At 45.9% G+C, this 14,799-nt stretch overlaps 15 non-coding genes across 15 annotated transcripts; 7 read left to right on the top strand and 8 right to left on the bottom strand.

Moving 5' to 3' along the window:
• Positions 1-495: 495 nt before the first annotated feature.
• LOC146819311 (U6 spliceosomal RNA) lies at positions 496-602 on the bottom strand. The gene has a single exon (XR_014964030.1). It is a non-coding gene; the product is annotated as a U6 spliceosomal RNA (small nuclear RNA).
• Positions 603-1,374: 772 nt separating this feature from the next.
• On the top strand, positions 1,375-1,447 carry TRNAR-ACG (transfer RNA arginine (anticodon ACG)). Its single transcript has one exon. It is a non-coding gene; the product is annotated as a tRNA-Arg (tRNA).
• A 1,007-nt stretch (positions 1,448-2,454) lies between these two features.
• Positions 2,455-2,561, bottom strand: LOC146819309 (U6 spliceosomal RNA). The gene has a single exon (XR_014964029.1). It is a non-coding gene; the product is annotated as a U6 spliceosomal RNA (small nuclear RNA).
• A 772-nt stretch (positions 2,562-3,333) lies between these two features.
• On the top strand, positions 3,334-3,406 carry TRNAR-ACG (transfer RNA arginine (anticodon ACG)). Its single transcript has one exon. It is a non-coding gene; the product is annotated as a tRNA-Arg (tRNA).
• A 997-nt stretch (positions 3,407-4,403) lies between these two features.
• LOC146819307 (U6 spliceosomal RNA) lies at positions 4,404-4,510 on the bottom strand. The gene has a single exon (XR_014964028.1). It is a non-coding gene; the product is annotated as a U6 spliceosomal RNA (small nuclear RNA).
• Positions 4,511-5,282: 772 nt separating this feature from the next.
• On the top strand, positions 5,283-5,355 carry TRNAR-ACG (transfer RNA arginine (anticodon ACG)). The gene has a single exon. It is a non-coding gene; the product is annotated as a tRNA-Arg (tRNA).
• Positions 5,356-6,362: 1,007 nt separating this feature from the next.
• LOC146819305 (U6 spliceosomal RNA) lies at positions 6,363-6,469 on the bottom strand. The gene has a single exon (XR_014964026.1). It is a non-coding gene; the product is annotated as a U6 spliceosomal RNA (small nuclear RNA).
• Positions 6,470-7,241: 772 nt separating this feature from the next.
• On the top strand, positions 7,242-7,314 carry TRNAR-ACG (transfer RNA arginine (anticodon ACG)). Its single transcript has one exon. It is a non-coding gene; the product is annotated as a tRNA-Arg (tRNA).
• Positions 7,315-8,321: 1,007 nt separating this feature from the next.
• LOC146819303 (U6 spliceosomal RNA) lies at positions 8,322-8,428 on the bottom strand. The gene has a single exon (XR_014964025.1). It is a non-coding gene; the product is annotated as a U6 spliceosomal RNA (small nuclear RNA).
• Positions 8,429-9,200: 772 nt separating this feature from the next.
• Positions 9,201-9,273, top strand: TRNAR-ACG (transfer RNA arginine (anticodon ACG)). Its single transcript has one exon. It is a non-coding gene; the product is annotated as a tRNA-Arg (tRNA).
• Positions 9,274-10,270: 997 nt separating this feature from the next.
• Positions 10,271-10,377, bottom strand: LOC146819301 (U6 spliceosomal RNA). The gene has a single exon (XR_014964024.1). It is a non-coding gene; the product is annotated as a U6 spliceosomal RNA (small nuclear RNA).
• A 772-nt stretch (positions 10,378-11,149) lies between these two features.
• On the top strand, positions 11,150-11,222 carry TRNAR-ACG (transfer RNA arginine (anticodon ACG)). The gene has a single exon. It is a non-coding gene; the product is annotated as a tRNA-Arg (tRNA).
• A 1,007-nt stretch (positions 11,223-12,229) lies between these two features.
• On the bottom strand, positions 12,230-12,336 carry LOC146819299 (U6 spliceosomal RNA). The gene has a single exon (XR_014964023.1). It is a non-coding gene; the product is annotated as a U6 spliceosomal RNA (small nuclear RNA).
• Positions 12,337-13,108: 772 nt separating this feature from the next.
• On the top strand, positions 13,109-13,181 carry TRNAR-ACG (transfer RNA arginine (anticodon ACG)). The gene has a single exon. It is a non-coding gene; the product is annotated as a tRNA-Arg (tRNA).
• Positions 13,182-14,178: 997 nt separating this feature from the next.
• LOC146819297 (U6 spliceosomal RNA) lies at positions 14,179-14,285 on the bottom strand. Its single transcript, XR_014964022.1, has one exon. It is a non-coding gene; the product is annotated as a U6 spliceosomal RNA (small nuclear RNA).
• Between the last annotated feature and the right edge of the window lie 514 nt (positions 14,286-14,799).

Here is a 14,799-nt window from a genome sequence, read left to right as displayed (position 1 = left end):
GAACATTTCTTGGACCTCAGAAACTGAGGGATGCAGCGCCGATATGTCCTCCAAGGGCCTAGAGGACCTGGTGCCCAATCATGCCTGGTGTTTTTCAGCTTACCCGACCAATCTGGTTGCAAGGCGGATTTTAACAGTACTGCTGAAAAGGGACTCCCAGACAGCCCTGAGGCCATCATTTGCATAGGCCCTCCCCTTCTCTTTCTCTTGCTTCCCACAAAGCAACGCATCGCTGGCAGCAGTATAGATTTGGGGGTTGTGAAGAATAATGACAGGGAGGCTGAAGAAGGGAAAGAAAAGTCCCAGAAGTCCTGCAGGCTTCCTTGCTAAATGCAGCTGGCCATAGAGTGCACCTTCATTACTGCGAGGTAAATACATTAAAAATGTTGAGGAGAGACAAATTGAAAAATAGATATTAGGAGGAAAGCACTGGAACCTGCTTTATTATTTCAATTAGTCTTGAAAACATAGAACATTTCTCTTCTGAAAGCTGGTAAAAATATGGAACGCTTCACGAATTTGCGTGTCATCCTTGCGCAGGGGCCATGCTAATCTTCTCTGTATCGTTCCAATTTTAGTATATGTGCCGCCGAAGCGAGCACACTTCATTGATGAACCTACAATGTTTATAAACTCTCTAAATCTACGGTCTCTAGACATAGGGTGGCCTGGCAGAGATGCTCGTATGGCCAGTAAGCATTCAAATCTGAGCCAATGGGCAAAAATGCATGAAGAGTAACAATCCATTATTCTTCACTGCATTTGTGGTCCAAGACTTCACCAATTGGAAGTATGTAGATTATGCCAGGGTTGCAAAGGCTCATGGTTCAGGCTACTGACAAGGAACATTGTGACATCATGCTGCCTGTGGAACAGTGATATTAAAGGTGAGACAGCTGCACAGTAGGTTAGGTGAAGGGCTCTGAGAGGTGAAAGGCAGCATGCTTGGGTCCCTGGACAAGGTGAGCCTATGACAAGGTGTCTGAATTTTCGCCTGTATTGTAATATTAAACACTTTATTGTTGTACCCGCCTGCTGATTAAGGAGTCCTCAAGATCAGCTCCACACAGACGTGGAACTGATGATGTTAATGCAGAATATTTAAGAAACTGAGGCTGATCTAAAACATTTCCTTGGACCTAGGACCATTTCCCCTGACTTTTAGGTCCTTCGTCCTCCTAAAGACCTTTGTATAAGTTAGGAACACCTGACAGAACAGAATTTCAGGAGGTCAGGTGGGTTTACTTGTGTCTTCTGGTTGTGAGCAGTAAACGTGGCTAAAAAGGTTGATGGAATGGTGTTTTAAAACACACACACACACACACACACAACTTCTGGTCCTCTTAAGGACAAAAGTATGGGTAATCCTACATGGGGCCAGTGGCGCAATGGATAACGCGTCTGACTACGGATCAGAAGATTGTAGGTTCGACTCCTATCTGGCTCGAAAGGGTCATAGGTCCCTGTTTTATGGTATTCCTGTGGAATTCTTATTTACCTCAGACTTGTTGTAGGTTCAATATTCTCGAGCAGGACTCATCCAGCAGTCGTTCCATGGTAGGGCTGCAGTAATAGGACCACGGCTAGTTAAAAGTTTCCCATTTGCTGCTGGATTCTATGTGAAGGCCGTCATGTGGTGTGCTGCTTTTGTATTTCAACATGGGTCTCTGAGTCTCTAAACTAGGAAAAAATCTTGTTGAGAAAAGTGTGTGTGAGAGGGTCTGTGGGTGCAGGCAGGTGTGTGCACTTGAGTGCTGACCCATTTACATGTGTGAGAGGGACAAGCAAATTGCCTGTGGGATGTAGGCCTACAACTGGAACCAAGCAGCCAGGCAGAACCACAGGTAAGGAGAGAGGAAGGCAGTTCATTATTAGAGCAGGATCATGAGCATCTTGCCCTGCTCCCTTCTGCCCCGATCGGCCACGATCGGCCAAGACCTCTCTATTAGGGTGGAGGGTGAACATTTCTTGGACCTCAGAAACTGAGGGATGCAGCGCCGATATGTCCTCCAAGGGCCTAGAGGACCTGGTGCCCAATCATGCCTGGTGTTTTTCAGCTTACCCGACCAATCTGGTTGCAAGGCGGATTTTAACAGTACTGCTGAAAAGGGACTCCCAGACAGCCCTGAGGCCATCATTTGCATAGGCCCTCCCCTTCTCTTTCTCTTGCTTCCCACAAAGCAACGCATCGCTGGCAGCAGTATAGATTTGGGGGTTGTGAAGAATAATGACAGGGAGGCTGAAGAAGGGAAAGAAAAGTCCCAGAAGTCCTGCAGGCTTCCTTGCTAAATGCAGCTGGCCATAGAGTGCACCTTCATTACTGCGAGGTAAATACATTAAAAATGTTGAGGAGAGACAAATTGAAAAATAGATATTAGGAGGAAAGCACTGGAACCTGCTTTATTATTTCAATTAGTCTTGAAAACATAGAACATTTCTCTCCTGAAAGCTGGTAAAAATATGGAACGCTTCACGAATTTGCGTGTCATCCTTGCGCAGGGGCCATGCTAATCTTCTCTGTATCGTTCCAATTTTAGTATATGTGCCGCCGAAGCGAGCACACTTCATTGATGAACCTACAATGTTTATAAACTCTCTAAATCTACGGTCTCTAGACATAGGGTGGCCTGGCAGAGATGCTCGTATGGCCAGTAAGCATTCAAATCTGAGCCAATGGGCAAAAATGCATGAAGAGTAACAATCCATTATTCTTCACTGCATTTGTGGTCCAAGACTTCACCAATTGGAAGTATGTAGATTATGCCAGGGTTGCAAAGGCTCATGGTTCAGGCTACTGACAAGGAACATTGTGACATCATGCTGCCTGTGGAACAGTGATATTAAAGGTGAGACAGCTGCACAGTAGGTTAGGTGAAGGGCTCTGAGAGGTGAAAGGCAGCATGCTTGGGTCCCTGGACAAGGTGAGCCTATGACAAGGTGTCTGAATTTTCGCCTGTATTGTAATATTAAACACTTTATTGTTGTACCCGCCTGCTGATTAAGGAGTCCTCAAGATCAGCTCCACACAGACGTGGAACTGATGATGTTAATGCAGAATATTTAAGAAACTGAGGCTGATCTAAAACATTTCCTTGGACCTAGGACCATTTCCCCTGACTTTTAGGTCCTTCGTCCTCCTAAAGTCCTTTGTATAAGTTAGGAACACCTGACAGAACAGAATTTCAGGAGGTCAGGTGGGTTTACTTGTGTCTTCTGGTTGTGAGCAGTAAACGTGGCTAAAAAGGTTGATGGAATGGTGTTTTAAAACACACACACACACACACACACAACTTCTGGTCCTCTTAAGGACAAAAGTATGGGTAATCCTACATGGGGCCAGTGGCGCAATGGATAACGCGTCTGACTACGGATCAGAAGATTGTAGGTTCGACTCCTATCTGGCTCGAAAGGGTCATAGGTCCCTGTTTTATGGTATTCCTGTGGAATTCTTATTTACCTCAGACTTGTTGTAGGTTCAATATTCTCGAGCAGGACTCATCCAGCAGTCGTTCCATGGTAGGGCTGCAGTAATAGGACCACGGCTAGTTAAAAGTTTCCCATTTGCTGCTGGATTCTATGTGAAGGCCGTCATGTGGTGTGCTGCTTTTGTATTTCAACATGGGTCTCTGAGTCTCTAAACTAGGAAAAAATCTTGTTGAGAAAAGTGTGTGTGAGAGGGTCTGTGGGTGCAGGCAGGTGTGTGCACTTGAGTGCTGACCCATTTACATGTGTGAGAGGGACAAGCAAATTGCCTGTGGGATGTAGGCCTACAACTGGAACCAAGCAGCCAGGCAGAACCACAGGTAAGGAGAGAGGAAGGCAGTTCATTATTAGAGCAGGATCATGAGCATCTTGCCCTGCTCCCTTCTGCCCCGATCGGCCACGACCTCTCTATTAGGGTGGAGGGTGAACATTTCTTGGACCTCAGAAACTGAGGGATGCAGCGCCGATATGTCCTCCAAGGGCCTAGAGGACCTGGTGCCCAATCATGCCTGGTGTTTTTCAGCTTACCCGACCAATCTGGTTGCAAGGCGGATTTTAACAGTACTGCTGAAAAGGGACTCCCAGACAGCCCTGAGGCCATCATTTGCATAGGCCCTCCCCTTCTCTTTCTCTTGCTTCCCATAAAGCAACGCATCGCTGGCAGCAGTATAGATTTGGGGGTTGTGAAGAATAATGACAGGGAGGCTGAAGAAGGGAAAGAAAAGTCCCAGAAGTCCTGCAGGCTTCCTTGCTAAATGCAGCTGGCCATAGAGTGCACCTTCATTACTGCGAGGTAAATACATTAAAAATGTTGAGGAGAGACAAATTGAAAAATAGATATTAGGAGGAAAGCACTGGAACCTGCTTTATTATTTCAATTAGTCTTGAAAACATAGAACATTTCTCTTCTGAAAGCTGGTAAAAATATGGAACGCTTCACGAATTTGCGTGTCATCCTTGCGCAGGGGCCATGCTAATCTTCTCTGTATCGTTCCAATTTTAGTATATGTGCCGCCGAAGCGAGCACACTTCATTGATGAACCTACAATGTTTATAAACTCTCTAAATCTACGGTCTCTAGACATAGGGTGGCCTGGCAGAGATGCTCGTATGGCCAGTAAGCATTCAAATCTGAGCCAATGGGCAAAAATGCATGAAGAGTAACAATCCATTATTCTTCACTGCATTTGTGGTCCAAGACTTCACCAATTGGAAGTATGTAGATTATGCCAGGGTTGCAAAGGCTCATGGTTCAGGCTACTGACAAGGAACATTGTGACATCATGCTGCCTGTGGAACAGTGATATTAAAGGTGAGACAGCTGCACAGTAGGTTAGGTGAAGGGCTCTGAGAGGTGAAAGGCAGCATGCTTGGGTCCCTGGACAAGGTGAGCCTATGACAAGGTGTCTGAATTTTCGCCTGTATTGTAATATTAAACACTTTATTGTTGTACCCGCCTGCTGATTAAGGAGTCCTCAAGATCAGCTCCACACAGACGTGGAACTGATGATGTTAATGCAGAATATTTAAGAAACTGAGGCTGATCTAAAACATTTCCTTGGACCTAGGACCATTTCCCCTGACTTTTAGGTCCTTCGTCCTCCTAAAGACCTTTGTATAAGTTAGGAACACCTGACAGAACAGAATTTCAGGAGGTCAGGTGGGTTTACTTGTGTCTTCTGGTTGTGAGCAGTAAACGTGGCTAAAAAGGTTGATGGAATGGTGTTTTAAAACACACACACACACACACACACAACTTCTGGTCCTCTTAAGGACAAAAGTATGGGTAATCCTACATGGGGCCAGTGGCGCAATGGATAACGCGTCTGACTACGGATCAGAAGATTGTAGGTTCGACTCCTATCTGGCTCGAAAGGGTCATAGGTCCCTGTTTTATGGTATTCCTGTGGAATTCTTATTTACCTCAGACTTGTTGTAGGTTCAATATTCTCGAGCAGGACTCATCCAGCAGTCGTTCCATGGTAGGGCTGCAGTAATAGGACCACGGCTAGTTAAAAGTTTCCCATTTGCTGCTGGATTCTATGTGAAGGCCGTCATGTGGTGTGCTGCTTTTGTATTTCAACATGGGTCTCTGAGTCTCTAAACTAGGAAAAAATCTTGTTGAGAAAAGTGTGTGTGAGAGGGTCTGTGGGTGCAGGCAGGTGTGTGCACTTGAGTGCTGACCCATTTACATGTGTGAGAGGGACAAGCAAATTGCCTGTGGGATGTAGGCCTACAACTGGAACCAAGCAGCCAGGCAGAACCACAGGTAAGGAGAGAGGAAGGCAGTTCATTATTAGAGCAGGATCATGAGCATCTTGCCCTGCTCCCTTCTGCCCCGATCGGCCACGATCGGCCAAGACCTCTCTATTAGGGTGGAGTGTGAACATTTCTTGGACCTCAGAAACTGAGGGATGCAGCGACGATATGTCCTCCAAGGGCCTAGAGGACCTGGTGCCCAATCATGCCTGGTGTTTTTCAGCTTACCCGACCAATCTGGTTGCAAGGCGGATTTGAACAGTACTGCTGAAAAGGGACTCCCAGACAGCCCTGAGGCCATCATTTGCATAGGCCCTCCCCTTCTCTTTCTCTTGCTTCCCACAAAGCAACGCATCGCTGGCAGCAGTATAGATTTGGGGGTTGTGAAGAATAATGACAGGGAGGCTGAAGAAGGGAAAGAAAAGTCCCAGAAGTCCTGCAGGCTTCCTTGCTAAATGCAGCTGGCCATAGAGTGCACCTTCATTACTGCGAGGTAAATACATTAAAAATGTTGAGGAGAGACAAATTGAAAAATAGATATTAGGAGGAAAGCACTGGAACCTGCTTTATTATTTCAATTAGTCTTGAAAACATAGAACATTTCTCTCCTGAAAGCTGGTAAAAATATGGAACGCTTCACGAATTTGCGTGTCATCCTTGCGCAGGGGCCATGCTAATCTTCTCTGTATCGTTCCAATTTTAGTATATGTGCCGCCGAAGCGAGCACACTTCATTGATGAACCTACAATGTTTATAAACTCTCTAAATCTACGGTCTCTAGACATAGGGTGGCCTGGCAGAGATGCTCGTATGGCCAGTAAGCATTCAAATCTGAGCCAATGGGCAAAAATGCATGAAGAGTAACAATCCATTATTCTTCACTGCATTTGTGGTCCAAGACTTCACCAATTGGAAGTATGTAGATTATGCCAGGGTTGCAAAGGCTCATGGTTCAGGCTACTGACAAGGAACATTGTGACATCCTGCTGCCTGTGGAACAGTGATATTAAAGGTGAGACAGCTGCACAGTAGGTTAGGTGAAGGGCTCTGAGAGGTGAAAGGCAGCATGCTTGGGTCCCTGGACAAGGTGAGCCTATGACAAGGTGTCTGAATTTTCGCCTGTATTGTAATATTAAACACTTTATTGTTGTACCCGCCTGCTGATTAAGGAGTCCTCAAGATCAGCTCCACACAGACGTGGAACTGATGATGTTAATGCAGAATATTTAAGAAACTGAGGCTGATCTAAAACATTTCCTTGGACCTAGGACCATTTCCCCTGACTTTTAGGTCCTTCGTCCTCCTAAAGTCCTTTGTATAAGTTAGGAACACCTGACAGAACAGAATTTCAGGAGGTCAGGTGGGTTTACTTGTGTCTTCTGGTTGTGAGCAGTAAACGTGGCTAAAAAGGTTGATGGAACGGTGTTTTAAAACACACACACACACACACACACAACTTCTGGTCCTCTTAAGGACAAAAGTATGGGTAATCCTACATGGGGCCAGTGGCGCAATGGATAACGCGTCTGACTACGGATCAGAAGATTGTAGGTTCGACTCCTATCTGGCTCGAAAGGGTCATAGGTCCCTGTTTTATGGTATTCCTGTGGAATTCTTATTTACCTCAGACTTGTTGTAGGTTCAATATTCTCGAGCAGGACTCATCCAGCAGTCGTTCCATGGTAGGGCTGCAGTAATAGGACCACGGCTAGTTAAAAGTTTCCCATTTGCTGCTGGATTCTATGTGAAGGCCGTCATGTGGTGTGCTGCTTTTGTATTTCAACATGGGTCTCTGAGTCTCTAAACTAGGAAAAAATCTTGTTGAGAAAAGTGTGTGTGAGAGGGTCTGTGGGTGCAGGCAGGTGTGTGCACTTGAGTGCTGACCCATTTACATGTGTGAGAGGGACAAGCAAATTGCCTGTGGGATGTAGGCCTACAACTGGAACCAAGCAGCCAGGCAGAACCACAGGTAAGGAGAGAGGAAGGCAGTTCATTATTAGAGCAGGATCATGAGCATCTTGCCCTGCTCCCTTCTGCCCCGATCGGCCACGATCGGCCAAGACCTCTCTATTAGGGTGGAGGGTGAACATTTCTTGGACCTCAGAAACTGAGGGATGCAGCGCCGATATGTCCTCCAAGGGCCTAGAGGACCTGGTGCCCAATCATGCCTGGTGTTTTTCAGCTTACCCGACCAATCTGGTTGCAAGGCGGATTTTAACAGTACTGCTGAAAAGGGACTCCCAGACAGCCCTGAGGCCATCATTTGCATAGGCCCTCCCCTTCTCTTTCTCTTGCTTCCCACAAAGCAACGCATCGCTGGCAGCAGTATAGATTTGGGGGTTGTGAAGAATAATGACAGGGAGGCTGAAGAAGGGAAAGAAAAGTCCCAGAAGTCCTGCAGGCTTCCTTGCTAAATGCAGCTGGCCATAGAGTGCACCTTCATTACTGCGAGGTAAATACATTAAAAATGTTGAGGAGAGACAAATTGAAAAATAGATATTAGGAGGAAAGCACTGGAACCTGCTTTATTATTTCAATTAGTCTTGAAAACATAGAACATTTCTCTCCTGAAAGCTGGTAAAAATATGGAACGCTTCACGAATTTGCGTGTCATCCTTGCGCAGGGGCCATGCTAATCTTCTCTGTATCGTTCCAATTTTAGTATATGTGCCGCCGAAGCGAGCACACTTCATTGATGAACCTACAATGTTTATAAACTCTCTAAATCTACGGTCTCTAGACATAGGGTGGCCTGGCAGAGATGCTCGTATGGCCAGTAAGCATTCAAATCTGAGCCAATGGGCAAAAATGCATGAAGAGTAACAATCCATTATTCTTCACTGCATTTGTGGTCCAAGACTTCACCAATTGGAAGTATGTAGATTATGCCAGGGTTGCAAAGGCTCATGGTTCAGGCTACTGACAAGGAACATTGTGACATCATGCTGCCTGTGGAACAGTGATATTAAAGGTGAGACAGCTGCACAGTAGGTTAGGTGAAGGGCTCTGAGAGGTGAAAGGCAGCATGCTTGGGTCCCTGGACAAGGTGAGCCTATGACAAGGTGTCTGAATTTTCGCCTGTATTGTAATATTAAACACTTTATTGTTGTACCCGCCTGCTGATTAAGGAGTCCTCAAGATCAGCTCCACACAGACGTGGAACTGATGATGTTAATGCAGAATATTTAAGAAACTGAGGCTGATCTAAAACATTTCCTTGGACCTAGGACCATTTCCCCTGACTTTTAGGTCCTTCGTCCTCCTAAAGTCCTTTGTATAAGTTAGGAACACCTGACAGAACAGAATTTCAGGAGGTCAGGTGGGTTTACTTGTGTCTTCTGGTTGTGAGCAGTAAACGTGGCTAAAAAGGTTGATGGAATGGTGTTTTAAAACACACACACACACACACACACAACTTCTGGTCCTCTTAAGGACAAAAGTATGGGTAATCCTACATGGGGCCAGTGGCGCAATGGATAACGCGTCTGACTACGGATCAGAAGATTGTAGGTTCGACTCCTATCTGGCTCGAAAGGGTCATAGGTCCCTGTTTTATGGTATTCCTGTGGAATTCTTATTTACCTCAGACTTGTTGTAGGTTCAATATTCTCGAGCAGGACTCATCCAGCAGTCGTTCCATGGTAGGGCTGCAGTAATAGGACCACGGCTAGTTAAAAGTTTCCCATTTGCTGCTGGATTCTATGTGAAGGCCGTCATGTGGTGTGCTGCTTTTGTATTTCAACATGGGTCTCTGAGTCTCTAAACTAGGAAAAAATCTTGTTGAGAAAAGTGTGTGTGAGAGGGTCTGTGGGTGCAGGCAGGTGTGTGCACTTGAGTGCTGACCCATTTACATGTGTGAGAGGGACAAGCAAATTGCCTGTGGGATGTAGGCCTACAACTGGAACCAAGCAGCCAGGCAGAACCACAGGTAAGGAGAGAGGAAGGCAGTTCATTATTAGAGCAGGATCATGAGCATCTTGCCCTGCTCCCTTCTGCCCCGATCGGCCACGACCTCTCTATTAGGGTGGAGGGTGAACATTTCTTGGACCTCAGAAACTGAGGGATGCAGCGCCGATATGTCCTCCAAGGGCCTAGAGGACCTGGTGCCCAATCATGCCTGGTGTTTTTCAGCTTACCCGACCAATCTGGTTGCAAGGCGGATTTTAACAGTACTGCTGAAAAGGGACTCCCAGACAGCCCTGAGGCCATCATTTGCATAGGCCCTCCCCTTCTCTTTCTCTTGCTTCCCACAAAGCAACGCATCGCTGGCAGCAGTATAGATTTGGGGGTTGTGAAGAATAATGACAGGGAGGCTGAAGAAGGGAAAGAAAAGTCCCAGAAGTCCTGCAGGCTTCCTTGCTAAATGCAGCTGGCCATAGAGTGCACCTTCATTACTGCGAGGTAAATACATTAAAAATGTTGAGGAGAGACAAATTGAAAAATAGATATTAGGAGGAAAGCACTGGAACCTGCTTTATTATTTCAATTAGTCTTGAAAACATAGAACATTTCTCTTCTGAAAGCTGGTAAAAATATGGAACGCTTCACGAATTTGCGTGTCATCCTTGCGCAGGGGCCATGCTAATCTTCTCTGTATCGTTCCAATTTTAGTATATGTGCCGCCGAAGCGAGCACACTTCATTGATGAACCTACAATGTTTATAAACTCTCTAAATCTACGGTCTCTAGACATAGGGTGGCCTGGCAGAGATGCTCGTATGGCCAGTAAGCATTCAAATCTGAGCCAATGGGCAAAAATGCATGAAGAGTAACAATCCATTATTCTTCACTGCATTTGTGGTCCAAGACTTCACCAATTGGAAGTATGTAGATTATGCCAGGGTTGCAAAGGCTCATGGTTCAGGCTACTGACAAGGAACATTGTGACATCATGCTGCCTGTGGAACAGTGATATTAAAGGTGAGACAGCTGCACAGTAGGTTAGGTGAAGGGCTCTGAGAGGTGAAAGGCAGCATGCTTGGGTCCCTGGACAAGGTGAGCCTATGACAAGGTGTCTGAATTTTCGCCTGTATTGTAATATTAAACACTTTATTGTTGTACCCGCCTGCTGATTAAGGAGTCCTCAAGATCAGCTCCACACAGACGTGGAACTGATGATGTTAATGCAGAATATTTAAGAAACTGAGGCTGATCTAAAACATTTCCTTGGACCTAGGACCATTTCCCCTGACTTTTAGGTCCTTCGTCCTCCTAAAGACCTTTGTATAAGTTAGGAACACCTGACAGAACAGAATTTCAGGAGGTCAGGTGGGTTTACTTGTGTCTTCTGGTTGTGAGCAGTAAACGTGGCTAAAAAGGTTGATGGAATGGTGTTTTAAAACACACACACACACACACACACAACTTCTGGTCCTCTTAAGGACAAAAGTATGGGTAATCCTACATGGGGCCAGTGGCGCAATGGATAACGCGTCTGACTACGGATCAGAAGATTGTAGGTTCGACTCCTATCTGGCTCGAAAGGGTCATAGGTCCCTGTTTTATGGTATTCCTGTGGAATTCTTATTTACCTCAGACTTGTTGTAGGTTCAATATTCTCGAGCAGGACTCATCCAGCAGTCGTTCCATGGTAGGGCTGCAGTAATAGGACCACGGCTAGTTAAAAGTTTCCCATTTGCTGCTGGATTCTATGTGAAGGCCGTCATGTGGTGTGCTGCTTTTGTATTTCAACATGGGTCTCTGAGTCTCTAAACTAGGAAAAAATCTTGTTGAGAAAAGTGTGTGTGAGAGGGTCTGTGGGTGCAGGCAGGTGTGTGCACTTGAGTGCTGACCCATTTACATGTGTGAGAGGGACAAGCAAATTGCCTGTGGGATGTAGGCCTACAACTGGAACCAAGCAGCCAGGCAGAACCACAGGTAAGGAGAGAGGAAGGCAGTTCATTATTAGAGCAGGATCATGAGCATCTTGCCCTGCTCCCTTCTGCCCCGATCGGCCACGATCGGCCAAGACCTCTCTATTAGGGTGGAGTGTGAACATTTCTTGGACCTCAGAAACTGAGGGATGCAGCGACGATATGTCCTCCAAGGGCCTAGAGGACCTGGTGCCCAATCATGCCTGGTGTTTTTCAGCTTACCCGACCAATCTGGTTGCAAGGCGGATTTGAACAGTACTGCTGAAAAGGGACTCCCAGACAGCCCTGAGGCCATCATTTGCATAGGCCCTCCCCTTCTCTTTCTCTTGCTTCCCACAAAGCAACGCATCGCTGGCAGCAGTATAGATTTGGGGGTTGTGAAGAATAATGACAGGGAGGCTGAAGAAGGGAAAGAAAAGTCCCAGAAGTCCTGCAGGCTTCCTTGCTAAATGCAGCTGGCCATAGAGTGCACCTTCATTACTGCGAGGTAAATACATTAAAAATGTTGAGGAGAGACAAATTGAAAAATAGATATTAGGAGGAAAGCACTGGAACCTGCTTTATTATTTCAATTAGTCTTGAAAACATAGAACATTTCTCTCCTGAAAGCTGGTAAAAATATGGAACGCTTCACGAATTTGCGTGTCATCCTTGCGCAGGGGCCATGCTAATCTTCTCTGTATCGTTCCAATTTTAGTATATGTGCCGCCGAAGCGAGCACACTTCATTGATGAACCTACAATGTTTATAAACTCTCTAAATCTACGGTCTCTAGACATAGGGTGGCCTGGCAGAGATGCTCGTATGGCCAGTAAGCATTCAAATCTGAGCCAATGGGCAAAAATGCATGAAGAGTAACAATCCATTATTCTTCACTGCATTTGTGGTCCAAGACTTCACCAATTGGAAGTATGTAGATTATGCCAGGGTTGCAAAGGCTCATGGTTCAGGCTACTGACAAGGAACATTGTGACATCATGCTGCCTGTGGAACAGTGATATTAAAGGTGAGACAGCTGCACAGTAGGTTAGGTGAAGGGCTCTGAGAGGTGAAAGGCAGCATGCTTGGGTCCCTGGACAAGGTGAGCCTATGACAAGGTGTCTGAATTTTCGCCTGTATTGTAATATTAAACACTTTATTGTTGTACCCGCCTGCTGATTAAGGAGTCCTCAAGATCAGCTCCACACAGACGTGGAACTGATGATGTTAATGCAGAATATTTAAGAAACTGAGGCTGATCTAAAACATTTCCTTGGACCTAGGACCATTTCCCCTGACTTTTAGGTCCTTCGTCCTCCTAAAGTCCTTTGTATAAGTTAGGAACACCTGACAGAACAGAATTTCAGGAGGTCAGGTGGGTTTACTTGTGTCTTCTGGTTGTGAGCAGTAAACGTGGCTAAAAAGGTTGATGGAATGGTGTTTTAAAACACACACACACACACACACACAACTTCTGGTCCTCTTAAGGACAAAAGTATGGGTAATCCTACATGGGGCCAGTGGCGCAATGGATAACGCGTCTGACTACGGATCAGAAGATTGTAGGTTCGACTCCTATCTGGCTCGAAAGGGTCATAGGTCCCTGTTTTATGGTATTCCTGTGGAATTCTTATTTACCTCAGACTTGTTGTAGGTTCAATATTCTCGAGCAGGACTCATCCAGCAGTCGTTCCATGGTAGGGCTGCAGTAATAGGACCACGGCTAGTTAAAAGTTTCCCATTTGCTGCTAGATTCTATGTGAAGGCCGTCATGTGGTGTGCTGCTTTTGTATTTCAACATGGGTCTCTGAGTCTCTAAACTAGGAAAAAATCTTGTTGAGAAAAGTGTGTGTGAGAGGGTCTGTGGGTGCAGGCAGGTGTGTGCACTTGAGTGCTGACCCATTTACATGTGTGAGAGGGACAAGCAAATTGCCTGTGGGATGTAGGCCTACAACTGGAACCAAGCAGCCAGGCAGAACCACAGGTAAGGAGAGAGGAAGGCAGTTCATTATTAGAGCAGGATCATGAGCATCTTGCCCTGCTCCCTTCTGCCCCGATCGGCCACGACCTCTCTATTAGGGTGGAGGGTGAACATTTCTTGGACCTCAGAAACTGAGGGATGCAGCGCCGATATGTCCTCCAAGGGCCTAGAGGACCTGGTGCCCAATCATGCCTGGTGTTTTTCAGCTTACCCGACCAATCTGGTTGCAAGGCGGATTTTAACAGTACTGCTGAAAAGGGACTCCCAGACAGCCCTGAGGCCATCATTTGCATAGGCCCTCCCCTTCTCTTTCTCTTGCTTCCCACAAAGCAACGCATCGCTGGCAGCAGTATAGATTTGGGGGTTGTGAAGAATAATGACAGGGAGGCTGAAGAAGGGAAAGAAAAGTCCCAGAAGTCCTGCAGGCTTCCTTGCTAAATGCAGCTGGCCATAGAGTGCACCTTCATTACTGCGAGGTAAATACATTAAAAATGTTGAGGAGAGACAAATTGAAAAATAGATATTAGGAGGAAAGCACTGGAACCTGCTTTATTATTTCAATTAGTCTTGAAAACATAGAACATTTCTCTTCTGAAAGCTGGTAAAAATATGGAACGCTTCACGAATTTGCGTGTCATCCTTGCGCAGGGGCCATGCTAATCTTCTCTGTATCGTTCCAATTTTAGTATATGTGCCGCCGAAGCGAGCACACTTCATTGATGAACCTACAATGTTTATAAACTCTCTAAATCTACGGTCTCTAGACATAGGGTGGCCTGGCAGAGATGCTCGTATGGCCAGTAAGCATTCAAATCTGAGCCAATGGGCAAAAATGCATGAAGAGTAACAATCCATTATTCTTCACTGCATTTGTGGTCCAAGACTTCACCAATTGGAAGTATGTAGATTATGCCAGGGTTGCAAAGGCTCATGGTTCAGGCTACTGACAAGGAACATTGTGACATCATGCTGCCTGTGGAACAGTGATATTAAAGGTGAGACAGCTGCACAGTAGGTTAGGTGAAGGGCTCTGAGAGGTGAAAGGCAGCATGCTTGGGTCCCTGGACAAGGTGAGCCTATGACAAGGTGTCTGAATTTTCGCCTGTATTGTAATATTAAACACTTTATTGTTGTACCCGCCTGCTGATTAAGGAGTCCTCAAGATCAGCTCCACACAGACGTGGAACTGATGATGTTAATGCAGAATATTTAAGAAACTGAGGC

Source organism: Triturus cristatus, chromosome 6 (genome assembly GCF_964204655.1).
Source record: "Triturus cristatus chromosome 6, aTriCri1.1, whole genome shotgun sequence".
In the NCBI taxonomy this organism is placed as follows: Eukaryota; Metazoa; Chordata; class Amphibia; order Caudata; family Salamandridae; genus Triturus; species Triturus cristatus.
This window is presented reverse-complemented; position numbering and strand designations above follow the sequence as displayed.